The sequence below is a fragment of the Bos indicus genome, chromosome 5, assembly GCF_029378745.1.
Source record: "Bos indicus isolate NIAB-ARS_2022 breed Sahiwal x Tharparkar chromosome 5, NIAB-ARS_B.indTharparkar_mat_pri_1.0, whole genome shotgun sequence".
Classification (NCBI taxonomy): domain Eukaryota; kingdom Metazoa; phylum Chordata; class Mammalia; order Artiodactyla; family Bovidae; genus Bos; species Bos indicus.
In genome coordinates, this window is record NC_091764.1 from 51,032,039 (window position 1) to 51,059,588 (window position 27,550).

Below are 27,550 nucleotides of genomic sequence, written 5' to 3' on the forward strand. Positions count from 1 at the left end.
TTTTTTTTTTAATTCTTCTCAGTGTTCATTTACTCCTTGGAAAGAATCACAGCTGTCAGTAGATACTGGTGGACAGAGATGAGAGTCCCAGATCTAGAGTTGGCCTCAGATGTTGGCCATTCCGGCAGGTTTGTAGAAACACTTGGGGGAAAAAAACCTCCCACATCTTTACGACTCTGGTCTAACCTCCTTGCTCATCTGCCAATCAACTTTATTTCAAAGGTCAGTGGTTTTCTTTACACCACCGTCTGAGGATCTTACCTTCCCTTAAGTGACCCGACAGCTCCAGTTTTCAGACTGAACATGTTAAGCTTTAATGAGATTCTATTTTGGTAAGTTCATGCTACTGGGACATATGGAAAAAAGCAGTGAGAGTCACTGTCTATGCAAAAAATCCACCAGGTTGACTCTAGAAGGTAGCAGATCTAGGATGACAGTGAAACAGTATCTGGCCACCTGACGGAATTTTACATTAGGAATCTGCATTTTTGAGGACTTTGAATTGCAGAGACAGGTCGCAGCCTGCACTCCCTAGACCCCCCACCCCCTTCCCACCCCAGCACACTTCGGTCCCGTGTGGGTGATGTGGCTTACGTGTGTACACTGGGATTTTTCAAAGGACACTACATGAGCAGCCCCACTTGCCTCTTCTGTAAGCACCATGGTGCCCTTTGTGATCTGAGTGCCAGACAAGGGAAGTGCTGCTCTTTCTAACCCACGATGTGATTTGTGTAAATAGCTTTAATTTTGCCTTGGTGTCTTAGATGAAGTTTTGTTTCTGTAGCGACCAGGTAGACAGAGACCAAATGAGGCTGTAAATGTGATGTTTTCTACTGTGATGTACTTGAAGGAGAATCTCGTGTCCTCCAATTTTCCATAGTATTTTGTGTTTGGGGAGTCCTGAGGTTACTCTTTGTTTCCTATTTTGCCTCCATTTTCTTTGTTTCTTCTGGAAACCCAGGGAGGCCCCCAGTGGAGATCATTTGTAAGGAATGTATCATGGTCTGGGTTTCCAAGAAAATACCCTACGTACAGAGAAATAAGAAGAATATGCCTGAAAATGGTTTCGGCACCATGTAACCTTTATGCTTTGTGATTGTGAAACCTTGACTTTTGTAACCCAAAAATGAAACCTGTTTAGTAAAGGGGATCTATTTTGTGTGTTTTGAAACTTAGGTGCAATGTTCCCTGGAAAAAGCTAAAGAAATGTATATGCTCAATGCCGTTTTAAAATAAAATATTATATATATATGTATATAGGATACCTTTAGCAAAACTGTTGTGTGTCACTTCTTTCAATTCACTACAAAGTTTCTTCATATCAGGTAATGGAATGAGATGAGAGGGTCATGGCCTCATGGGGAATCGTCAACTGTGAATAGACTCAAAATCAGATGGGAATGGATGCCACCACTGTAGGTCTTCACAGGAAATCAGCAGTCAAGACTATGTATTTCACCAGTGCCTCTAGAACTACCATGGATATTGCTCCCAAGAGCTACTCCAAACAGGTAATTCTTTTTTTTTTTTAATTGAGGTATAACTGACAAGCAATATTGTATTAGTTTCAGGTGTACAACTTAGTGGTTTGATGGGTACATATTGTGAAATGATCACATTAAGTATAGTGAATATCTATTACCATGCTGTGCTGTGCTTAGTCACTCAGTCGTGTCCGACTCTGCAACCCATGGACTGTAGCCCACCAGGCTCCTCTGTCCATGGGGATTCTCCAGGCAAGAATACTAGAGTGGCTTGTCACGCCCTCCTCCACGAGATCTTCCCAACCCAGGGATCGAACCCAGGTCTCCCACATTGTAGGCAGATTCTTTACCAACTGAGCTACCAGGGAAGCCCATCTATTACTATATAGTATTACAAACTTTTTTTCCTTGTGATGAGAACTGTTAAGATTTACTCTTTTAGCAGCTTTCAAATATGCAATATAGTATTATTAGCAAATAATATGCAGTTACAGTATAGGCACCATGTTGTATATTATATACCCAGGGCTTATTTATTTTATAACTAGACCTATTTCACCAACTCCCCACTCTGCCTTCTGCAACCATCTGTTCTCTGTATCCAGAAATTTGTTTTTTCTTAATTATTTTTTCAGAATGCACATATAAGTGAGATCATACAGTATTTGTCTTTCTCTTATTTCATAAGATATAGCATAATGAATTTAATGCCCTGAAGGCCCACCCATGTTGTAACAAATGGCAAGATTTAGTTACTTTATGGCTGATTAATATTCCATTATATCTATCTATAAAAATGCATACATACCACAGTTTTTTTATCCATTCATTTTTTGATGGACATTCAGGTTGTTTCCTGCAGTAAGAAATGCTACAGTGAACGTGAGGGTACATTTAAGTTTTTAAATTTAGTGTTTTCATTTACCCTGGAGAAATACCCAGAAGTAGAATTGATGGATCATATGGTCATTGTTCAGTCACTCAGTCATGTCCAATCCTTTGCAACCCCACGGACTCCAGCATGCCAGGCTTCCCTATCTTTCAGAGTTTGCTCAAACTCATGTCCATTGAGTCAACGATGCCAACCAACCATCTAATCCTCTTTTGCCTCCTCCTCCTCCTGCTCTCAATCTTTCCCAGCATCAGGGTCTTTTCCAAAGATTTGACGCTTCACATCAGGTGGCCAAAGTATTGGAGCCTCAGCTTCAGCATCAGCCATTTCAATGAATATTCAGGATTGACTGCCTTTAGTTTTGATCTCCTTACAGTTCAAGGGACTCTCAAAAGTCTTCTCCAGCACCACAATTCAAAAGCACCAAATTCTTCAGTGTTCCACCTTCTTTATGGTCCAACTCTCATACCCATCCATACATGACTACTGGAAAAACCATAGCTTTGACTAGACAGACTTTTGTTGGCAAGTAATGTCTCTGGTTTTTAATACTCTGTCTAGGTTTGTCATAGCTTTTCTTCCAAGGAACAAGCATCTTTTAATATCATGGCTGCAGTCACCATCCACAGTGATTTGGAACTCAAGAAAGTAGTCTTTCACTGTTTCCATTTTTTGCCCCCATCTGTTTGCCATAAAGTGATGAGACTGAATGCCATGATCTTAGTTTTTTGAATGTTGAGTTTTAAGTCAGCTTTTTCACTCTCCTCTTTGACCTTCATCAAAAGGCTCTTTAGTTCCTCTTCGCTTTTTGCCATTAGGGTGGTGTCATCTGCATATCTGAGGTTACTGATATTTCTCCCAGCAATCTTGATTCCAGTTTGTGATTCATCCAGCCTGGCATTTTGCATGATGTACTCTGCATAGAAGTTAAATAAGCAGGGTGACAATATACAGCCTTGATATACTGCTTTCCCAATTTTGAACCAGTCCATTGTTCCATGTTCAGTTCTAACTGTTGCTTCTTGACCTGCATACAGGTTTCTCAGGAGACAGGTAAGATGGTCTGGTACTCCCATCTCTTTAAGAATTTTCCACAGTTTGTTGTGATCCACACAGTCAGAGGCTTTAGCGTAGTCAGTGAATCAGATGTTTTTCTGGAATTCTCTTGCCTTTTTTGTGATCCAGCAGATGTTGGCAATTTGATCTTCTGGTTCCTCTGCCTTTTCTAAATCCAGCTTGAAGTTCTCAGTTCATGTACTGCTGAAGTCTAGCTTGAAAGATTTTGAGCATTACCTTGCTAGCATATGAAATGAGCACAATTATGCAGCAGTTTGAACATTCTCTGGCATTTCCTTTCTTTGGGATTGGAATGAAAACTGACCTTTTCTAGTCCTGTGGCCACTGCTGAGTTTTCCAAATCTGCTGGCCTGTTGCGTGCAGCACTTTAATAGCATCATCTTTCAGTATTTTTTTAACTAGGAACTTTTTTTTAATCAGTTACAAACTGAATTACAAATAATGTTAACAGCAAGAACACTCAAGGACAAAAGGTGGGAGAAGAGAGAGAAAATCATAAAAAGAAAAAAAAATTAAAAAAAAAAACATATTTGCATTACAAACCCCAAGGTGCATATGGCAACAAATCCCCACCCATTCCCACTTAAAAAACTACTATAACCTGAAATATAATCGTTCATCCTTCTTTTAAATAAAGATTTTTTCCCCAATGTCCCAACTCAGTTACTGCCCTGAGTGTCAGAATTCTCAAAATGATGTCTCAACCTTAACTTTTACTCTTATGGGAGTAAAGGGGAAGATGGGACCTAGCACCTTAAGAATCTTGAAGAGAAAAATTCAAACATCTTTCACTTGCCTCATAAGGTCAAGGTGAAGCACAGTCCCTGTCCTAGAGCCTCCTAGACACACCTTGCCCATAGGAGGGACAGGCAAGAAGCCTAGAAGCCATTTCTACTGCAGCCCCACCAGGACTGGGAGTCTTAAGTCTCCCAGATGTTAGGTGAGATGAAACACTAAAACTAGGGTATAAACCGGTTGGATCTTTTTTTTTTTTTTACCTAATTCTTCAAAACAGGCCCCTCCATCACGTTTTTGTTTTTCTTGGTTTTCAGAGGTTCCAACTTAGCCCCCACTGCTAAAAGTTGGCCTTACACAGTGGCTCCGGAGGATTGGGGTCTCTATCATCCCAGATACAGAAAATAATAATAGTGGGGCTTTCAGAGACTGGGATGGCAAACCCTATGTGGATGGAGGAGAAAGTCTTTTTTTTTTTTTGTCTTTAAAAAGAAAAACACAAAGCCAGCCCTCTTAAGCAATGACTAAGAGGAGGGAGAGAGGGTAGTGGAGGCTGACTTAATTGCATCTAATACTGAAGCGTCCTTTCAATTCCACCTATTTCTTCCCTCCACCCCATCACTCCAGAGTGGACTGGCTAAGAGGGGCAGGTGAGTGCTAAGGCATCCAGACAAGATCAGTGAGCTAAGTGCCCGGGCTGAGCCAGATCACACTCGCACTGGAGGAGAGGGTGATACTGGGGGTAGGGGCTTGAGAAGGCCATCAGAGTCGAAGGTGAGGTACTGGCTTGGTCACATCCTGGAAGAAAGGGTGAGCCAGAGCTGCCTGGGCTGAAACCCACTTGTTAGGCTTGTAGTACAGCATTTGCAATAACAAGCTCCATCCATCTTCATCCGGGGTGGCACCACTTTGCTAAAATCTTGCCTGGCCCTCTTGGGGAAACTTGGCTTATAATCCGACATAGAAATAACTCCTGGCCAAACCACCTCATCTGGGGTCTCCAGGGAAGAAAGATCTGGAAGAGTTGGTTGATCTCAGAGTCTCCAGGAAATAGGGCCCAGTGGGTCACCATCTCAGCAAAGATGCAACCGAGGCTCCAGATGTCCACAGCTATGGAGTAGTATTTGCAGCCCAGAAGGATTTCCAGTGCTCAGTACCACAGAGTCACCACCTCGTCGGTATAAGTATGAACAGGGACCCCAAAAGCTCTGGCTAGTCTGAAGTCTGCTAGCTTGATGGACCCATCTGCGTTGATAAGCAGATTCTGAGGTTTGAGGTCTCGGTGCAGGACCCAATGAGAGTGGCAGAAAGCGAGGCCCTGGAGCAGCTGGAACAAGTAGCTCTTTATGAGGGGAAGAGGAATGCCAGTGAGCACAGAGGCATCCATGAATTTCTTGAGATCCTAGTGCAGAAACTCAAAAACCAGGTAGAGTTTGTTTTCTGTGTGAATGACATCCAGCAGTTTGACAATATTAGGGTGATTAAACTCCTTAAGCCGAGAGATCTCTCATACGGCAACTGGGTGCAGCCTCTGTCTCAGTGTCCAGGCGGATTCTTTTAAGCGCCACCACTTCTCCCGTCAACTTGTTTTTGGCTTTGTACACAACTCTGTACATGCCCTCTCTGATTTTTTTCCACTTTTTGGAAGTTCTCATGAAGCCTAGCAAGTCAGGTCAGCCTGGCCCTGGAGCAGGGGCCTGGAAACCCTGCAGAAAAGGGCACCCAGCTCTTGGGGGCTGAGGAGGGAAACAGGGCCCAGCACCGCAACTGGCGGTCGGTATGGAACGCAGTGTATCTCTCGCTCTTGTCAATTTATCCAACTTGAAACAATATTGCGACCTCCACCCCTCCTTCCTTACCCAGTTCCCTCCTTTCAGGATGTTAATGGTAGTTCTATTTAATTTTCTGAGGAACTTCCATATCGTTTCCATAGTGGCACCATCAATTTACGTTCCCAACAACTTTTTTCTCCATATCCTTCCCAACACTTATTAAGGTCTTTTTGATAATAGCCTGAGAGGTGTGAGTGGTTATCTCATGGTTTTGATTGGCATTTCCCTGATGATTAGTGACGTTGAACCTCTTGGCATGTGTCTGTTGGCCATCTGTATGTAGTCATCTTCAGAAAAATGTATATTCAGATTTTCTGTCCATTTTCTTAAATTGATTTTAAGCTGTATGAGTTCTTGATATATTTTGGATATTAACCATTTATCAGATAAATGTCTACAATGTGCAAATATTTTCTCCCATTCAGCACTTTTTCATTTTGTTGATGGTTTCCTTTGCTGTGTAGAAGCATTTTAGTCTGATGTATAGTCATTCTTGTTTATTTTCTCCAGGTGCCAAATCCAAAAAGTGTTTGTCATGGCCAATGTTTTCTTCTAGGAGCCTTGTGGTTTCAGGTCTTACGTTCAAGTCTTTGTTTATGGTATAAGTAGTCACTTGGTTTCATTCTTTGGCATATGGTTGTCCAGTTTTCAGTATATCATTTGTTGAAGAGAGTGTCCTTTCCCCAATGTGTATTCTTGGCTTCTCTGTTATGTAACTGACCCTATATGCATGAGTTTATTTCTGAGCTCTCTATGCTGTTCCATTGGGCTGTGAACCTGATATCAAGCTATGTTATAGTTGTATCAAGGAACATGATGCTTATAGCTTTGTTCTTCTTTCTCAATATTGCTTTGCCTATGTAGGGTTTTTGTGGTTCCATATAAATTTTAGGACTGTTTGTCCTATTTCTGTGCAAAATGCCATTGGAATTTTAACAGAGATTGCATTCAATCTGTAGGTGCTTTAGGTAGTACAGACATTTTAACAATATTAATTCTTCCAGTCCATCAGCACAGTATATCTTTCCATTTATTTGTGTCTTAAATTTCTTTCGTCAATGTCTTATAGTTTTCAGTGTACAGGTCTTTCACCTGCCTGGTTAAATTTATTCCTAGAAATTTTATTCTCTTTGATGCAATTGTAAATGGGATTTTTCCTTTAATTTCTCTTTCTGATAATTTGTTATTAGTGTATAGAAATGGAACACATTTCAGTTTACTAATTTTGTATCTTGCAACTTTACTGAATTCATTTTTTAGGAAGTCTTCAGGTTGTTTTTTTTAACATATACTGTCATGTCATTTGCAAATAGTGACAGTTTTACTTCTTTCTAATTTGGATGCCTTTTCTTTCTTTTGCCTTCTAATACTGTGTTTAATAAAAGGGACAAGAGTGAGCATCCTCATCTTGTTTCTAATCTTAAAAGTTTTGAGCTTTTCATCTCTGAGTGTGGTGTTAGTTATGAACTTGTTATATATGGTCTCTATTGTGTTCAGGTGAATTCCCTTTATACTCATGTTGTTGAGTTTTTATCATAAATGAATGTTAGAAATTTATCACATACTTTTTCTGTATCTATCGAGATGCTAATATAATTTTTATCTTTCATTTTGTTATTGTGGTGTATCACCTTGTTTTGAAGATGTTAAACCATCCTTGCAGCCTTGGAATAAATCCCACTTGATCATGATGTATGATCCTTTTAATATATGGTTGAATTTGGTTTACTAATATTTTGTTGAGAATTTCTGCATCTATGGTTACCAAGGATATTAGCCTTTAATTTTCTTTCCTTGTGATGTCCTAATTTGATTTTGGTATTGTATTAATTCATCTTTGAAAGTTGGTTAGAACTCACCAATGAAGCCACTTGATCCTTTGGTTTTTTGGAAGGTTTTACTGATTCAGTCTCCTTACTAACAGTTGGTCTGTTCACACTTCCTATTCCTCATGACTCTGTCTTAGAATGTTGTGTTTCCAGGAATGTAGCTAATTCTTCTAGGTTGTTCAGGTTGTCGGCATGCAGTTGTTCACAGTAGTTTCATGAACCTTTGTATTTCTGTGGCATCAGTTGTAATGTCTCCTCTAATTTCCTTCAGCCCTTTCTCTTTTTCTCTTGGTAAGTCTCACTAAAGATTTGTCAACCAAAGACCATCTCCTGGTTTCACTGGTATTTTCTATTGTCTTCTTAGTCTCTATTTCATTTGTTTCTGCTCTGATCTTTATTACTTCTTTCTTTTTACTAACCTTTGTTTGTTCTTTTTAATTCCTTGAGATATAGTTAGGTTGTTTGAGATCTTCTTGGTTCATGAAATATACGCTTGTCACTACAACCTTCCTTCTTAGAACTGCTTTTGCTTCATCCCATTGGTTTTTGTACGTTTTATTTCCATTTTCACTTGTCTCAAGGTTTTTATGATTTCTCTGTTGACCTATTGCTTTGTTTGGTAGCTTAATTGCCACATATTTGTGAATTTTCTGATTTTATTCTTGTAACTGATTTCTACTTTCATAGCACCATGGTGAGAAAATATGGCTGATATGATTTCAGTCTTCTTAAATTTGTTAAGACTGTTTTGTGGCCTAAAACATGATCTATCCTGGAGAATGTTCCATGCACACTGGGAAAAAAATGCATTTTGTATTGCTGTTGGATGGAATGCTTTATTTCTGTTAAGTCCATCTTGTCTAATTTGTCATTTAAGGCATATGTTTCATTTTCTGCCTATGAGTGATTTCTATTGATGTAAGTGGGTTATTAAAACCCCCTACTATTATCATAATGCTGTCCATTTCTCTCCTTAGGTATGTTAATATTTGCTTTCTACATTTAGGTGCTCCTATATTATGTGCATAAACATTTACAAATGTTATATCTCCTCGTTGAATTGACCCTTTTATCCAAAGAAGTATTCTTGAGAGGGCTAGTGACTAATATCCTTGCTGAAGACAGTTAAGACTCAAGATTCCCCTCTGCCATTTAAGCATTTTAAGTAATTACAAACTGTTAGTAAAATGTAACATACTATAGAGAAAAGTTACCTTAACAGGTGGGATAAGACATGAAAAAATGCTAATGGCTTAGTTCTAGAGTCCAGTAAGTTAAGTACCTTAGAGAATACTGACATAAAGTTAAAAAAAATCAGAGTAATGATCCATAAAAGAAAGCTGAAAAGCAGACTATAGATCATCTAAAGCCTAGTTCAGAAGAGCTGACTAGATAAGAAATACTTATATTAAAAATGATTCGATTACAACATCTACCCAGCTCTTTTCACCTTTACTTTTACCCTAATGCTTATCACATCTCCTCCTCTCAACAGTAGAAACTCATGGAGAGTCCATCTTTGGATTAGATACCTTTAGATTTTTCTCTGTGGAAGATGGAGGAGTCTTAGCATTCTCTTGTGAGTAGTGCTTAGCATATCAGTTTACCTCTTGAAAGCTGCAGTAGATTGTCTCCAAAGCTGGCTGCCAACTATGCCTTCTATGTCAGTGTGCAAATGCTCGTTTTCTCATCAAGATGCAGTGTTTGTATACCCATCCGTTGAACTGTTCTGGCCTGTGACTTGCATTGATTAATAGAATGCAGAAATGACATTCTGAGAATTCCAAGCCTTTGTCTCTAGAGGTCTATAGCACCTGCTTTCACTCTTGGAAACCAGCCGCCCTGCAAATGTCAGACTAAATTACTGAGTGATGAGGCCACCAGGGGGAGAACCTAAGTGCTCTGAAATTGGGAGTGAGCCCATCTTTGATTCTCAAACCCCACTTGAATCACTCCAGGTGATACTGTAAGAGAGAGGCCCAGCCAGCTGTCAGCTTTCAGGCCATTCCAACAGAGGTCACAGACATCACAGAGCAGAGAGGAGCCATCCACACTGAGCCCTGCCCAAATTTCTGATGCACAGAAACATGAACAAATGGTTGTGGTTTCAAGTGGCTAGGATTTGGGTATTTTATTACACAGCAACTGACAACGGAAACAAAGTACAGATAACCTGGCTCTGGAGGATTTGGGATACAGTTATTAAAATTATAAACTAAAAAAGAAAATGGCATTAAGGAAGTATATTTGTAACTTGGGAAATAATCCTCCTTTTGGAACCTGGCAGAGTGAATGAAATGGGGAAGCAAACTTAGAGCAATAATGCAGAGACTCCGCCACCACACAGTAACCCACGTGGACAGTTATCAGACAAGAGTCCTTCAAATTCCGAGTTGCCTAGCAGTTTGTGTGTCTTTTAGACAGCAATAACCACAGCACATATTACTGTAATCCTTTATAGTTTGACATACATACATACTTTGTTTTTATTTTATTTTTTTTTCATACTTTGTTTTTAAATGCTCACGATCTTCACTGTGAAAAGGAAAAATAAATAAATAAACCAACAAACAAAACCTGTTTGTGGGAAGAAAGCAAAACGGCGGGGGGGGAAGTCACCTGAATGTGGAAGAGCTCACCTCCTGTTTAGCATTTTGTACCTAAGGAAATAAAGAAAAATAATGCAGAGACTCTAACTGATGGCTATGATGCCAGCATGGCAAGAGTTCGCCACACCTTGCTTTTGCTTCTTTGTGCAGCTTATCATGATCATTAGTAAACTAGGAAAATTATGACTTGGGGCTATGAGTGTAGAACAGGGAAACAAAGGTCTTTAAGTCCTCACTCATGATAAGCCTATCTCATGTTATACCATTCGTGACCCTTGGGAGAGTGAAATAGTTCTTTGGCTCCCAAGACTGTTGCTTATAAGTGTTAGCTTATATTTGAAGGAAAATAAAATTTTTAAATAATTACGAGTATGAAAATTTAAAAAAAATTCTCATCCTCATTTAAAAATCCCTATCTACAAACTACTTCAAATTTGTTGCCATCCTACTTTTTTTCCTTTAATTAAATGACAGGCCAAAGAATAAATTATATATCCGAGCAATCTGTCTGCCTTTTTAATTGCTTTTTCTGTCATTAGAGCCCTGAAAAGACTGCTCTCTCTTAGTACATTTCCCTACGTTTTTGGCCTCACATCTTTCACTTCTGATGAGATTTTCCAGTCACCTAACCTCCTCTGGTTTACTGATTCCACCTTCATGTGACTGAGCATGAGATGGAGCCAGGGTGCACCTTGGCTGCCTTGCAAGGACAAGGTCTGATCGGTTTGCTGGTCCAGCGGGACCGTGGACAGGTCTTTGGAAAGTGTGAGTGAAGATCTGGTGGACGGCACTTTTCATGTGTATGAAAGGCATACACATATGAGCTTTCTCTTTTACCCTTGTTTAAAATTTTAATTAACAAATCTAGTCACAAAAAAATCAAAGCAGATTAGCTTATTCAGAAAGCGCTGTTGGGAGGTGGGAGTGGGGTACTGTTGACATAAGGGCAGGAAAAACGTGAAGTTGCAGCAGCAAAATGTCCCCAGACAAGTCATTTCACACTCTTTAAGCACCCTGATTAAAGAACTGTGGAACTGAAAACAGCAGTCTCAGTAGTTCTGAATTAGACATTCCTACCTCCCTTTTGAGTTTGGTCAGTGAGAAAAAAAAGTTATAATATTCTGGAGAACAGTGAAATTTCTGATCTCTCTGTCCTAGGTGGGAAAAAAAAATTCTGATTCCTGGACGTTCTAAACATTAAGTCCGGGGACATTTGGCCAACTTACCAAAGTATGATAGAACCTGAAGGAAACAGTGTGCTTGTTTTCATACTTAGGACCACCATAAGTGCTATCATGATTAGTATTGTATGCCTTAAAATATAATGCAAACAGATGCAAATATTCATTACAGTGGGCTTCCCAGGTGGCTTAGTGGTAAAGAATCTGTCTGCTAATGGAGACACAGTTCCATCCCTGAGTCAGATGATCTGCTGGAGAAGGAAATGGCCACCCACTCCAGTACTCTTGCCTGGAAAATCTCATGGATAGAAGGGCCTGGTAGGCTTTAACGTTAGTTAGGTCTTTCCTGGGTTTGCACATTGCCCTGCACATGTGCAAAAACTCTTATGTCTTCAATAATATGCTATAACTTTTCAAAGCCTTCTATGGACATCTTCACTAGCTTTTCACCTTTTTCAGTATTTTGGTCAGCTTCTTGTTAACCTCAACGGGTATGACTGCCTTAGATAGCTGTGATGTTGCTGATTGTTTTCAACTACCATCTTGGAATAGAATTGTTTACAGAGCTGTTTACAGGTAAAGTTAAGTGCTGAGAATGCAGGCCTTTCCAGAGAGTGAGATTCAAATAGTGACTATTCTCTGGGGCTGGGGATTTTGGGGGAGCTACACACACAATCTGCTAGCCTGCTGGACCTCAGAGATACTGTAGTCACAAGGCTGTTGTTGCTCAGGGCTACCACAGATGCTGAGAGAGCACAAAGAAACTGGTTCAGCTGAATTGCCACCTTGTTCCTATTATGATTCAGCTATTGTTACCGAATAAACACTCCCTCAATTGTTGCAATCCTCTGATGAGTCTCCAGAGTTCTGAAAAAGGTGATCTGGAGCAACTTTTACCAGTATTCTCTTTGCTTATATGGAGTAATGGATTTTCAGGTCATTATTCTACCATTCTAGAAGGACTTCTCCAGATGAGGAAGCGAAGGTCCAGGTAGGCTAAGTAGTTGCCCAAGGACCCAGAGCCAAGCAGCTCCAAACACAGGATTTCAAATCCAAAATTCGACTTTACACTCAACTCCCTCCCACTCCAACAGTTTTCTGGAACTTCTCATCAGAGAAGCAGCAGTGGTTACAAAACCTCCATCGCCTACATACATGTTAGATAGCATTTTTAACAAAGCCCTTTCAATTGATCTCCAGTCTTAAGCTTTGAACTTTGTACTAATTAATCAGTATCATCACACCCACCAATATCATCATCTATAAAATGTATTTCTGCCACAGGATCTTATTTCCCTCTCTAGTTAGACTCTATTCAGCTGGAGCTCTATGCCGGCATCTCCTTAGCACTTATTATGAAGGTTTACATTGGCAAGATTTACTTTCAGGATGAAATTGAGTACCAGAGTCAAATATAAGGCCCTTACCCAAGCAGAGTAAATGGTGTGTGCTACCCCAGGGGTATTAGCCATGGTACCTGAACTTTCTATACATTTTTCAGTAACAAGTGAGGAGCAGGTAGGCTTCAGCTCTCCATGCTTGACAATTAACAGCTGAAGAAGAGGAGATACCCAGGGTCTGGAAGAACCGAACAAAATTCTGTTCAAATTCCTTTGAATAAGAAGTGTGCTTAAAACACTGTACATTCTTGAGCACAGACCTGTAATAAAAGTAACAGTGAAAGGTAAATCTTTCACCATGGTGCCCAGATGCACTGTTTATTACAAAATCTGAAGTGTCAGGATGGAGAGTCATCTGCAGTGGTATCAATATTACGGCTCTTGACATCTCTCTTTATGGGCTCAGTTGACCTGAAGTAAGAAAACCGTTTCCTGTACTAACAGGGCATTTTTCAATGATCTACTTGACCTCTGCCTCTGGGCTTAGCAGTCAAGAGTGGTAAGATGACATTTTTAGCAGAACAAAACCCAAAGAATTTAAGCTTAAGGGAACCCAAACATTTAATTAGTTAATACCCATCTCTTCCTGCAGGGATTTTAGTACCTGTCTGCACACTAAAATCACCAGGGAGCTTTAAAAAAAACTCTTAAACCAATTAAATCTGAATCCCTCCAGGGAGGGACCCAGCCATCAGTATTTCTGAAAGGTTCTCCAGTGATTCTAATGTGAGAACCACTGTGTAGACATTAAGGACACACACACACACACACACACACACACCAGAACTAGCTTTGGCCAGTTTCACAAAGTATAAGACATCTACTTAAATCTGAATTTCAGATAAAGAATTTTAAAAAATATAAGCATGTCCCATGCAACATTTGGAACATAATCAAAACATTATTTGCTGTTCCTCTGAAATTGAAACGATTGTCCTGTAATTTTCCTGTAAAACCTACACAGGAATTGTAGGTTTGAAAGTTAAAATTGAAAAGTAAGCAGTAGGGGCATGAATAACACTCTACCAACAGAGAAATTTCACTAGTTAGTAATTTCTTATTAAAAAAAAAAAAAAAATCACCTGGAATATAACAAAACTGTGCCAGGCCAAAGCCATCCTGGGCAGTTTCCAAGTCATGGAGGAGGATGGAGGGCCACAGGAATGTTCCAGGCAGGTTTCCTTCATGCCCATGTCAGTCTGCTAAGGCTGCCATAACAAAACACCACAGACTGGGTGGCTTAAACAGCAGAACACTATTGTCTCACAGTTCTGGGGCTTAAAGTCCACAATCGAGGTGTTGGCAGGGCTGGCTTCCCCTGAGGCCTCTCTCCCACGGCCTGGCTGGGCCTTCTTGCTGCCCTCACAGTCTTTTGCCTGTGAGTATGCGTCCCTGTCCAAATTTCCTCATATAAGGACGCTAGTCCCATTGGATTGGGCCCCACCCGAATGACCTCATTTTATCTGAATTACCTCTTTGAAGGTGGAGTCTTGAAATACAGTCACATTCTGAGGTGGTGTGGGATTGGGTCTTTTAACAAATGAACTGGGAGGGACACAATCCAGTCCAAAAAAGTGCCCCTCACTGGACTGCAGGGCTGGGGAGCGGGGGAGGCTGTGGGGTAGCCCAGTCTGATGGACTCCTCTCTGTGCCCTACCACCCAGGAACAGGGAAAGGAGACTTTCTGAGGGAAATGACTGACAGAAATTAGGGTCAGGAGGGCAGAGGAAGCACCACTCTTTTTTGCGAAGAAAAGGGTAAAAGCGATGCTATCATTTGGGAGGAGGATTAGAGGAAGAGAAGGAGAAAGTGTTAAAAATCAGAGGAACTATGTGCAGGAGAAAGGAATATAAAGATATTACCATTCTTCCAGAGGTTGTGAACACTGGGGAAGGGAGTAGAAATCACCATTTCTATAGCTTAAACTGAACGCCCCAAAAAACAAACAAAAGCATCGCTCCCTTTCCCCTGCTATTTTAGGGAGGAAAACAAAAAAACGGCCTCAAGTGTTAGGCTTTGCACAGGACTCAGAGTCGGGCGGTCATTTTACTGAATTCTCGGGCTTGGTCAGCCTTTAAGAGCACAGTTCATTGTTTCCCAGCAGCTGACCTGGGTTTTACTGCTCTATGGCATGAATATGTATGGTTGGGAGCCCCAGATGTGCCAGGCTGCTGGCGGGTTTTCAGGATTTGCAGGCGCACACGCACACGCACCGGCCTGCTCAGGGTTTCAGGCGGCGCCAACGGAAAGAACAGCCAGGAAGTTTCCCTCTGGGGAGTAGTCACTGCCAGTCCATCCCCGCTGGATGCGTGGGCTACAGCCGGCAGGGGAGGCTTGGGCGGGTGGAAAGGGGCCTGGGGGAGGGCGGAATCTTGACCTAGGGGTTTAGATGGAGTTAATAAAGCACATCACTCTCCTGTTTCCTCACGTTCCACGTCTGCCAAGAGAATGGTAGGAAAGGGGGCGGGGAATCGGCTAATACTGCAAAAGGAAATCCAGCCACAAAGCCACCGAACTTTTCCAGGGTGCTTAGGCACCGAGGTTCTCGCAGCCCGGCTTCTGGCGCCTTTGTCCCCGCGCCCATCGCGCACTCTGGGCAGAAGGTCGCCGGCGAAGGCGGATCACCCGCCCCAGATCGGCTGCCTGGCCCGGGGCCAAAGCTCGCCGCAGCCACTCGCTGCCATTCCGACGTGAGTGAAGCCTCCTTAGTAAGAGTGTAAATAAAAATCCGGGCTGAGAAATGAGTTTTCCATGCCAGCGATCACCGGCCGAACCTTGGCTGTAAATAGTCTGGCGGAGCGGCGCAGATGGAGCCCCCGCACCTGGGGGATCGCACCATCTCCGAGAAGCGCCGTGGCCACAGCTGGGCGCAGTCCAGACACCAGTCCTCAGGGAGGCCCGGGGATGCTGTAACCACAGGTAACGCGCCCCCTCCCCTCCCCTGCGCTGGAATCATCTTAGCCTGCCTTGTCCTCGGGAGGTTGGACCGCCAGGCCCCCTAATTTATGGTCATTGGTGTAATAGCTTTAACGTGATTTATCTGACCGCAGAGGAGATGGCAAACGCTTGGAGGGGAACGATTGGCCGGGCAGGCTTTGTGCATTTCTGATTGGCCTTATTAATTTCCATCGGAGCTGAGGAGCGGCCTCTTGACTGAGACAGGGAAGTCAACCTGGCAACAGCCTCTATGGAGAGTGGGTTGGGGCCTGGCAAAGGTTTAGCTTTGGCGGAAACTTAAATAATGTACTGCTTAAAAAGTCGAGGAGTCTGATAATGTACTGCTTAAAAAATCGGGGAGTCTGACAGAATTTGCTAGCATACTGATTAAAGTAGGTTTAGTCCGAGAGGGTAAGGATCTTTTGATAGGACAGCTTCCTTATTCTTTTTTTTTTCCTTTTCGTTTGTATAGGACGTGGGAGGTGGACGGGAGGAAGAGCAGGGAGATTACTTTTTTTGTTTTTATTTTTAATATTTGAGTTGGGGGGGTGGGAAGCAACACTACTTAGAAGAGAAGGAATTTGAAGGTATCATGGGGGGTGAAAAAAGTGTTTCTAAAAATGCTGTATTTCACAATCATTTGTGTGGGAAAAAAATGATTTCTTGTCTTTTGAGTTCTCTTCAGACATCACAACTAGTATTTACTGAATATTAAGTTACTGGATAAGCACACCAATATACCACACTTCACAAGGTCATTACTCTGTGTTACTGCAGTAACTGTCATTTAAATATCACCCTTGAGTGATGCAACTTAGTCCCTTGAATAAGAGGGACTAAAGAAGAATACTGGGGGAGTTATATTTAGTGCAAACTATTTCCATATGAATGAATAACCCGTTCAGTAGGGATGGATATTCAAATATATATATATATATATATTCATTTACTGTATTTATTTGTGTGGGGGGGACTCAGATGTAGACACATAGCACTAGGCAACCCCCAAATACAATCCTTAACACTGTTCCTCGGGGGGACCAGAACAAAACCAGAGAGCAAGGGAGAGGACGTGATTGCTTGGGGAGAGGGGCAAGTTGGTGTCACACATGCAGTGGCACACTCTTTTATTTATAGCTCTAACCAGAAAAATAGACTGGGAGCAGCTGAGTACCAATTTATTGTACTGCCTGGACCAATGAGTGGTTGCCTTAAATGTCACTGAGTTGGAAGGCTGTGCATTTCATTCAGTGCCAGGTTACAAGAAGCTTTGAAGCAGGTCGAAAAGGCGCCCAGTAATTGTCCTGCCACCTATCAAGGTGAGCAAGTGCAGTCCTGCCAGGTAGGGTTGGCCCAGTGGGGGATGAGAGCTGCCTGTCATCACTGACTAATCTCATCAAATGCTGCCTGAGTAGAAACGAAGATGGCCCATTTAGTCCTATTACAAGAGCCAAGTGGAGCGGAAGGGTAAGGGTTGCCTTCCAGGGCCACAAAAATGGATTTGGAGCTTAGGAGCAGCAATTTGTTTGGGCCACAGGCCATAGCATGTGCACGTGACACACGGCTGCTGTGTCCAGCTCCCTAAATGTGTAACACTCAACATGAAAAAAGTCCAGTACCATGAGTGCTGCAGAGAATCAGAGGTTAAGAGTCTGCAAAGGTCAGGGAAGGTTTTCCAGGTTGACCATTGCAGTGGATCATGAGGGATGAAAGGGAGTTGGTCCAGGATAGAAGGTGAAGGTCATGCCGACCATGGGTGGATCATGGACCGTAAGGGAGGGGGCAAAGAACAACCCTGTTTAGTGCCTGCTGACGATCCTGACGAGTTCAAGCTGCGTGTCATCGCTGTATGAAACTAAATGTTTATAAAATGCCAGAAATTTCACCCCCTAGTAAAGATGAGCAGTCAGGTGTCTCCTAATTTTTTCAAGACCAAAATGGAAAACCAAGTATGTTTAAGAACATCAAAGGCGCAACGACTGCAGAGCAAGTCAAAACCACAGAAGAGAACTAAACTCTGAACTCTTGAGTATAACTGTTTTTAGCTTAAAATAATCCTCCACTAATTTGACATGTGACCCAGAAACAAGAAGTGCTGTCTCCCCAGCCTTCCAACTGAGCTCAGCCATGTTGGTCTCTAAAGAGAGACAGGCTGGCAGCCGGGCAGTAGCGTTGCCTCTGTCCACACAAAGGTCTGGCCCTGCCTCTCCACCTGCCCCAGTAGGCTGCTCTCAGGACGGGCAGGAAGCTCATCTGTCATCACAACAGAAATCAGCTCCATCGGTTTGCATTTTTGGCTTACCAGGAAGCTCCTTCCCAGGCCACTTGAGTTGATGGTTCAGTAGATGCTTCTCTCCCTCCCTTCCTCAGCCTCCCAACTTCCTCCTCCTCCTTCTGAATGGCTCACTGTCAAAGATGGAAATTATGACTGCGGAACTGACTACTGCTCTCAGATAAAACAAGGGAAGCACCTCTACTGTCTTACTTCAGTCTACCTCACAGGCTGTGTCTCACAGCAATTCTGGTCTTCTCTACAAAGATGCAGTGGTTCTAATCTTGTCTCAGAGAATACACATTCCCTCTGTCATGGGTCCTGGGCCACCACAGACAGCATTCCCAAGCCCTCTATTCTCCTATGCTGTCCATTTCCTATCTGACCTGAAAGTAGCTCCTTCTGGTTTTGGCTGTATCGTTTCAATACTCCCCTGAGCTTTGGATTTGAGCTTTTTCAGAGGCTTCCTTGAAGGAACCACAGTGCCTGTGTATCAAGGTCAGAAGCCTGTATAATATAGCCTAGGGGCTTGCCAGTGGGTCTTGCACTTGTGAACAGCAGTTCCAGGTGACCGACAGGCCTTGGGGTTTTATTTATTCATTTTGCAAATGAATTACAAGAAGTCCTTTCACTTGTCCTAGGGGATGCAGAGAGAAATAAGAATTCTCTAGTCTCAAGCCCAGACCCTAAATGTGTAACCCTCACATGAGAGCACAACAACAGAGGTATGAAGAGAGCTTTGCCAAGTCAGAGAACGTACAAGGAAGGGACACTCTTCCCTGTGTGTTGGTAACAGCCCTCATGTAGGAAGGATGAAGAGAAATCAAGGGACAAGGGGTGGAAAGGTCACGCCAGCCAGGGGTGGACAACAAAGCTAAAGTGGGAAGAAGAAAAGTAGGACAGGTGGAGAGGAGAGACAAGGAGGAGTCTATGGGGCTGATTAGAAAAGAATAAACAAAGGGAAAGCAGGACATGGACAGCACTGAAAGGGGGAACCAGTAACTGTCTCCACTACTACTCAGCTGCACCCAGGGCAAACAGCATCGTGACTATACTACGGCCATTTCACCAAAACATGCTGAAGCTTCAGGAAACAAGTGACCTAGAATGCATATAGTATGTTACTAAGAGCATAAGGCAGATATAGAAAAAGGAAAAAAGACCCAGGCATTAATAAGCTGGGAGGAAAATGCACTGAAGTGGTATTAGCCATTGGTGGTAGGATTATGAATTATTTTAATTTTCTTTCTACTTATCTAGATGTTCTGTTCAATGGTGAGTGTGAATACTATTTTAAACAGGCTACTTACTAATGGAGTAATCTTTAATAAAACATATCCTGATAAAAGGGTTCCTAAAGCTTATTTAAGTTCATGATAACGGCATCTGATCCTTAAATAGAAAAGTGAAGGTAAAAAAAAAATTGGAGTGTTTCATTCAGTGTGCGGGTTTTCTACAGATCATTTGGGGGTATGTCTCATTCATACATACGTCAACAGAGCAGCCACCTCACTCTCCTTCAGCACACAAGGGCAGAGACCAACCGATAGCCATCTTAGTATCCCCTGCCCCTAACACTACACCCCGCACAAGCAAATGCACATCCAATAAATGCTGTTTAATGAAAAAAATCCTAGACCTTCTATCTTAAACCTTGAACTCTTTTCTCTTACAAGAATGACGCTCATGCTTCAGCATGCATCACAATTATCTGGAAAACTTGTTCAAACACTGAATGCTGGGCCCCACTCCCAGAACCTCAAATTTCACAGGTCTAGGGTAGACCTTACAATCTGCATGTCTAAGTGGTTCCCAGCTGACAGTGATGCTGCTGATCCAGGACCAGACTTGGAGAACCACTGCTCTGTCGCATACTGTCTTTGGGTGGATCTTGAGGGCTGCCTGCACCCAGACATACTTTCACAACCATGACTCGAAAGAATGCTCCAAGATACCATGAAGAATCATAGCTAAAAGAGCCGGCAGAAAGTTCAAAGAATGCTTTAAAACTCAACTCAACAGCTTATTAATTATATTTTGTCCAGGACTGGTACTTGTTGAAGGGATCTCAAAAGACATATTTCCATTGCTTGGTATCTTCAAAGTCATGGAGTCCAAAACAGAGTATAGAAAATGGAAACAAGTATGTACGGCTGGATAACAAAATGTGTGGTACTGAGAGGTCCTGTGGGAATTAGAGAAGGGAAGGACTATCATCAACTAGACTTGCACAGAAAAGCTTTACCAAAAATCTACATTTGGGACCTTGGAGGGTGGTATTTAGGGTATTTATTGCTATACATCAAATCACCCAAAACTCAGTGGCTTAAAACTACTACTGCTATATCATGGTTCTGTAGGCTGACCGTATTTGACTGGGTGGTCCTGCCTCAGATTTCTTGAGTAGTTACAGTCAGAAAACAACAGGAACTAGCTGGGATTGGAGTCGCCTCAAGGCTCACCTGGGCTGACTGGCTAATGGAGCTTCTTCACTCACTTGCTAGTGCCTCAGCATCCTCCACGTGGCTTATTTGCCTGCATTTATTAGTGGCAGTTCAGGGCTCTAAGGGATGGGAAACTGTCTTCTCTTAAAGAGTAGGCCCAGAATTGGCACAGTGTCACTTCCGCCTAGGCTGCTGGTCAAATTGGTCACAGGCCAGCCCAGGTTCAAGTGGGCAGAGGAATCTCTCTCCATGAGGGAGTGGCAAGTGTGCAGAGAAGAAATCAAGGAGCTGGCAGCCGCCTTTGGGGACAAACTACCCTGGGTGGACAGGCAGAGCAGACACCCTACAGCACGAAGATGCAAGTAATCAGATAGGGGCCCGGAGGAGATCTGAAAGCTCCTATACAAGAAAAATCCAAGGAGTTGAGAACTGAAATGAAGCATCTGTATCTGATACACAATTGAGAATCACTGTAAGTTCTTAGGCAGCAAAAGTGGCTTTCTCTCACGCAACACACCCACATGTTTCGTTCACCCGCTGGCATCAGGGCTGAGTGGTGTACAAACAAATGTACATAAGGCAGGCACGGGCCAGCCGCCACGGATTATTAGAGCTTAGTGGGAGACACACATGAGTGAAGAAACACTACAGTTTGGTGTGATGACTGCTAACAGAGGAAGTGTGAGGCATTATGAGAGCATCTGACTCAGATAAGCGGGAGGGAAGAGAAGGGGTAGCTCAATTAAAAAAAAAAAGTCCTCTCTAGGGACTTCCCTAGTGGTCCAGTGGTTACGACTCTGCACTTCCACTCCACCGCAAGGGGTATAGTGTTGACCCCTGGTTGGAGAACTTAGATCCCATATGCCATGCAGTAGTGGCCAAAAAGAAAAGATCCCTCTAACAAAAGTTTCTGGGAAAGACAGAAGCCAACGAGACCCTTTAGTGACAGGTGATTCAAATTAAGACACTGTAAATCTTCATCTCTAATGAATGACAATGCAGCCCGGACATGGAGTATACTTTGAACATGATGGGTGTTAAAGGTGTCACATCGTCCCTTTTTAAGATTTGGTTCTGCCCAATATATAAAGGCATCTGGTGAAACTTGTAAAATGACAACAGGTGGTTGGAAAGCTACCAAGGCATTATTTGGCACACCTGGGAAATCACATCAAAGGCCACAGAGTAGAGCATTCTTTCTCATGCCCTGGAAGCACCTCCCAGATTCCAAAGAAAGAGCTTATTGTCCTCTTGGAAGTACACAGAGTCACTGAACAACCTTTAGGGGAGGAATTTTAATTTTTTTGTTTTTGTCTAGATAAGCTCATGTCTTTAGGACAACACTTTCAGTAAATTGCTCATATGCTGTGACAAGGAAATAGACTGCTTATTATAATCCCCAAATCCCATTTCTCCACCAGAAAGCCAGGTTCACTAGCCCTTGCTGCCCACCTCCACTTCCTACACCTAGTGCACTGCCAAATGCACAGTAGAGGACCAATGAGTATTTGACTAGCCTAAAGCGTATATCAAATTTTGTACAGATCACAGATGGTGATGGGGCTAGGTACACCCCAAGTACTTAACTCTGCATCCCAAACTCTGCCAAGAGCTCTAAGTGTGCAGTTAACCATTTGGAGAAATGGAGAAAGGTCTGCTGTACCACTGGGAACACAGGAATAACAGCTGCACTCAGGCCTGGTGGACAGTACACTGGAACTTTGCTAAAGAAAATGGCAACAGCTAAGTCAATGAGATGAGGTGGCATCTCCTGTTTGTCTCCCTTCCCTTTAAGTATGTCCAGCCTGACTGTTTTCAGGCGTCTTTTTTTCCTGTCTACTCCTCCTTTCTTTGCTCACTTTCAGTCAAGACTCTTCCCCAGGGACTATGCAGGTGTGGACAGGAGGGAGGAAACTAGGAGGAATGTCCATTTTCCTCTTGCTAACCTGGGCCAGTGCCAGCTCCCATCAGAGAAGAGGGGAGCTGGAGAGAAGACCGCTGGTGAAAAGAGAAGCAGCGGCAACATGGGGGTGTGGGGAATAACCCCAGACAGAGGCCGGGCAGAGGAGAGACGACGAGGCAGGAACAAGAGACCACTCCAACCAGCGCTCCGGCAGTGGGCCAGCCTGGCCCATGGCTGACTTCCCTCTCCCTGCTTTTGGTTTGTCATTTCACTAGTAGCAGCACCTTTCTTGGAAAGAGAGAGGAAATTTGGGTCCATCAATTTTAGAGTTTTCATTGTGCAGTTAAATGCTGTATTAGTTTTCTATCCTACTGTGACATTACCACAAACGTAATGACTTAACACAGATTTATTATAATTCTGGAGGTCAGAAGTCTGCAATGGGTCTCACTGCGCTGAAATCAAGGTGTCGGCAGGACCTTCTGAAGGTTCCAGGTTCCAAAGATACGTTTCTTTGCCTTTCCCAGCTTCTAGAGGCTACCTGCATCCCTTGGCTCACAGCCCCTCTTCCTCCCTCTTCCCAGTCCACTGTGGTTGGTCATGTCCTCAGACCACATCACTCTAACCTTGAGTCCAGTCACCTCTTTCTCTTTCTGCTCCCTATTCCACTGTGATTCTATTGTGCTCACCAGGCAATACAGGATAATCTCCCTATTTTAAGGGTAGCTGAGTAGCAACCTTAACTCCATCTGCAATTATAAATTCTCCACTTTGCCATGTAACCTAACATATTCGCAGGTCCTGGGGATTATTAGCATGTGGACATCAGGGGGTGGGAATGGGTGGGGTTGTTCTGTGGATCACAAACACTGCAAAACCTTACTGAAACTATATGGCTTCAAATCTTCCCTAGTTTTCTTGAAAACAAGAAGAACTCAGTGTCAGTTATCTGTTTGTTTTTCCTCTTATGGGTTTGCTGGAGACAGAAGTAACAATCCTAACCATCTGTCATTTACAAAAGGGAAGATTTACTGCTTTTGACTAAAAAGACGCTTGTCACAAGAGCAATATTACAGCCGTCAGTCAAAGACAGGGCCCCTCCTGCAGGGGCTGCAGCAGGTCCCCTGGCCGCACTGTCTCACCAGTGCCACCCAGTTCTCTTCACCTTGAGAGGCAGTCAAGAGGATATGACACCTAACAAAGGGGCAGCGTAGAGACTTACAGACCTGGGGGACCCAGGCATTTATCTGGGTCAGTTTTAGGGTTTCTGCAGAATTGAAAGGCTGTCATGCAAAATGACTCCTGGCCATTTATTAGTCGATCCAAGCAAGGTAACACAACTGCAAGCATGCTAAGAGGGGTACCCTAGTCCCAGGCAGGCTAGACTTCAACAAGATTTGGATTGGCTGTTGTTTTTGACAGCATTGGGAGACATCACAATTATGCAGAGGAGATAAAGAGATAACATTACCACAGAGTAATTTTTTTTTTAATACAATTCTACTTTTTTTTTTTTTCCTGAGCCATTTCCTGAATATTCCTTTCAGCTGGCAACAGAACCATTTCCCTGGTAACAAAAGGCCATTCTTAAAATGGTAAGGTGCATGGACAATTTGAGGAGCTTAGGATGGTAACTGTTGTATGTGTGTGTTTGTGAAAGAGAGATTGAGATTAAATGACTGTAAAAGCATGTGAAAGAGACCTTTTAGCCTACTTAAAACATCAATAGCTACTATTTATAAACAACTTCCTTGTGTCAGGACTTTGCTGGGTATTTTATGTTATATTATCTGTGATCCTCAGAACCACCTTTCATGGGAGGTATTACAAACAAGGAAATTGAGGATAAATGAGATTAAGAAACTCACCTGAGGTCATACAGCTGTTAAACAGCAGAGAAATAACCCTCTGGCCACCTGATTTAAAGCCCTTGCTCCCTCCTGCACAGAATAACTGACTGCTGGATCACGCATGCCTGTAAGTTAAGTGACAGCAATGGAAATATGTTGAAGGGCCACTGACAGGGCCCTGAAGTCCCCAGGTTCTGTCCACGCCACCTCAATCAACTAACACCCAGCCAGCACTGACTCCCCCATTTCACGATTAGTGACCTGCCTGGAGCCCCATGATGAGCCTGCAGAATGTAACTGCGAGGGCGCCCCTTGTTTCTGATGCCACGCTGCTGCTCCCCAAAGACGTGGCCATATATTACACAGGAAGAGATGAGGCAAACATCAAGAGGAAAGAAAGTGGAAACTGAGCAAAGAAGGGTGGGGGATAAGCGGGAAAGAAAAAGACAGAAATCAGCACATTCACTTGTGTAGGAATGAGTAGCCCAATTTTGCAGATGACTGAAAAAGTGAGACATGCTGTTTGCCATGGAAAGAGTACTGCCCTTAAAACTTGGAAACTTATTTTTTTCCGATTATTTACTTGGCCTCGTTAGACTGCATCCTCAGAGGAGATATATCTTTGAACTCAAATTCAATATTTGACCAGACCAAACAACTATAAATGTTAATAAGAAACAAACAAAGCCAAAACCAACAAAAGTCTAAATATTATGGAAAATTCCTTTTGTGAGTTAAATTCACTTAGTAATAAATTCATTTTTAAGGTTAGATGGTTTCCTTTTTATTAAGACTTTGCAAGCTTTTTATTTACAGAATCAAAATTTACTGTGGATGGAATTCAATTTCCCTGAAAATTCAGTTTTATGTTTAAAGCTGAGAATGCATATGAATTCTGATCCTATGCAGAAACCTTCCATATAAGGAATGGTAAATCCGAGCATCTCCTAGGCCCCACACAGCGCACACCACCCAACTGCTGTTGGAGCCAGTCTAACAGAATAAGTGACCTCCCTAATTTATCTTATCCACATAAACTAGTGGGCTTCCCTGGTGACTCAGTGGCAAAAATCTGCTTGCTAGGGGTCTGGCGGGGGTGGTGGGGCAGGGAGGAGAGATCCAGGTTCGATCCCTGGAGAAGGAAAGGGCAACCTATTCCAGTATTCTTGCGTGAAAAACCCCATGGACTGTGGCCTGCCAGGCTTCTCGGTGGCCACAGTCCATGGGGTCACAAAGAGTTGGACACGACTTAGTGACTGAATGACAACACAGAAGCTAGTATACTGCAGGAATCACACAGTGATGCTCGTTAATACTGGTTAAATAAAGAAATGCATATTTATGTACACATACTCACTAACTCACAGAATTACACCAGCAATTTTCCAAGGCAAAACAATTCAGATAAAACTGCCCTCCTCTTTCCCAGCACTCCTTCTTTCAAAATTCTCTTCCTTTTAGGTTTTCCTCTTCAATGTTGCTATTGACATTAATATTAATTAGATGAGAATTCTCTACAAAATGCTGGGGCAGAGACCAAAGATACATATGAACTTAAGACTCCAAGCTTTACAGATGGAGTGGGACCAGGACAGATTTTAGCATAGTGTTCTACCCTATACTATATCCCTAACAGATGGCCATTCTCTATTAGAAAAGAATATGAATGTCATTACTTGAGGATCAATTTGAGGGTCCTTACCTAAAATGGACTCAGCTGGCCTACAAAAAAATGCTTGAAATTTCAACTAATGCCACAGGGTAAACACTGAAGGTTGCTACTTCAATCATCCAAGTAAATTTTCTGTGTTAACACTGTAGTTGAGCTTCCCTGGTGGCTCAGATGGCAAAGAATCTGCCTGCAATGCAGGAGACCCAGGTTCGATCCCTGAGTTGGGAAGATCCCCTAGAGAAGGGAATTACTACCTGCTCCAGTATTCTTGCCTGGAGAATTCCATGGACAGAGGACCCTGGTTGGCTATAGTCCACAGAGTCGCAAAGAGTTGGGCATGACTAAACAATTAACACTTTATTTTACTTTCATTATTCATGACAATTGCCTAGTCACTCTGCAAATCTTTGAAAAATAAGGTAGGCAAGTTCAGAGTTTGGATGACAGTAAAATGCCTGAAAAAGTCAGGAGTGGAGCATATGGAGAGGCCTGGTGGGGTGGAGGAGGGGTTGTAGGGGTAGAGGGCTTTGGTGAACGAGAGATCAGCGTGAGGGAACTGGATGCCATGGGTAAAGACAATGTCATCAACAGGCAAGAGTGCTAAAGCAAACCAGCATTTACAAAAGAACAATTGCACACACGGGAGGCCCTGTGTTCGTTACTTAGCACATATTAAAATATAAGATTCGAAATGGTAAGGGAATTTTGGTGCATTCAAGATGATAGGCTTATTTACAGCCATTTAAGCTAAATTCAAATGTATTTTATGATTTAAAATTACAAAAAAAAACAGAAAGAAAAGCAGTAAAAATAGAACCTTTTCCCAAATGAAGAGTACCATTCCTCTAGGTCTAAACACTCATGAGCTAGAGAGATAAACTGTGTCCCCCACACACCCAATATTCATGATGGGTAGATGGCAGAGGGTAATCACTATGAATACTTCCACTCAAAGAGGGAGAAAACGAAAGGCACAGCAGTCTCTTGTCCATAGCAAAGCTGACTGGACGCATGTTGCCCATTCCTTGATGAGGGTTCATTTCTAGTCCCTGCAATGATTCTCCTCAGCTCTTCACTCCATCCTCTAAGTTATTCCTCCTCGTCTATAAAATATAGCCCACATTTTAAGTTCAGTAGTTTGGTGAGCCTGCTTTCTGCCTATAGAATTTCTAGGATCTGAAAGTATATTTTCGTTTTGAAGCCATCTCTGTTTCTTATAGCTGAGGCTGCAAGTATTTCTGCAATATACTTTCCTTAAAAGCTTTGTAAGTTTCTTATGACTCATTGATTTCACTAGGGTTTATTTCATTAGACAAAAACCAAATCAACAATTCTTGTCTAGCTGCAGCTCCCTGTCAGGCACCACCTTAAATTTTTCTGGGGTCTTAATAAAGGATTTCACAGTCAAATCCTTAGCTTTATTTTTATCTTGA

The 27,550-nt window shown here is 42.6% G+C and overlaps 1 pseudogene; it reads right to left on the reverse strand.

Annotated features, from left to right (window-relative positions):
• LOC139182956 (cyclin-dependent kinase 2 pseudogene) overlaps window positions 1-27,550 on the reverse strand; it is a 41,439-nt pseudogene continuing 13,889 nt past the window's right edge.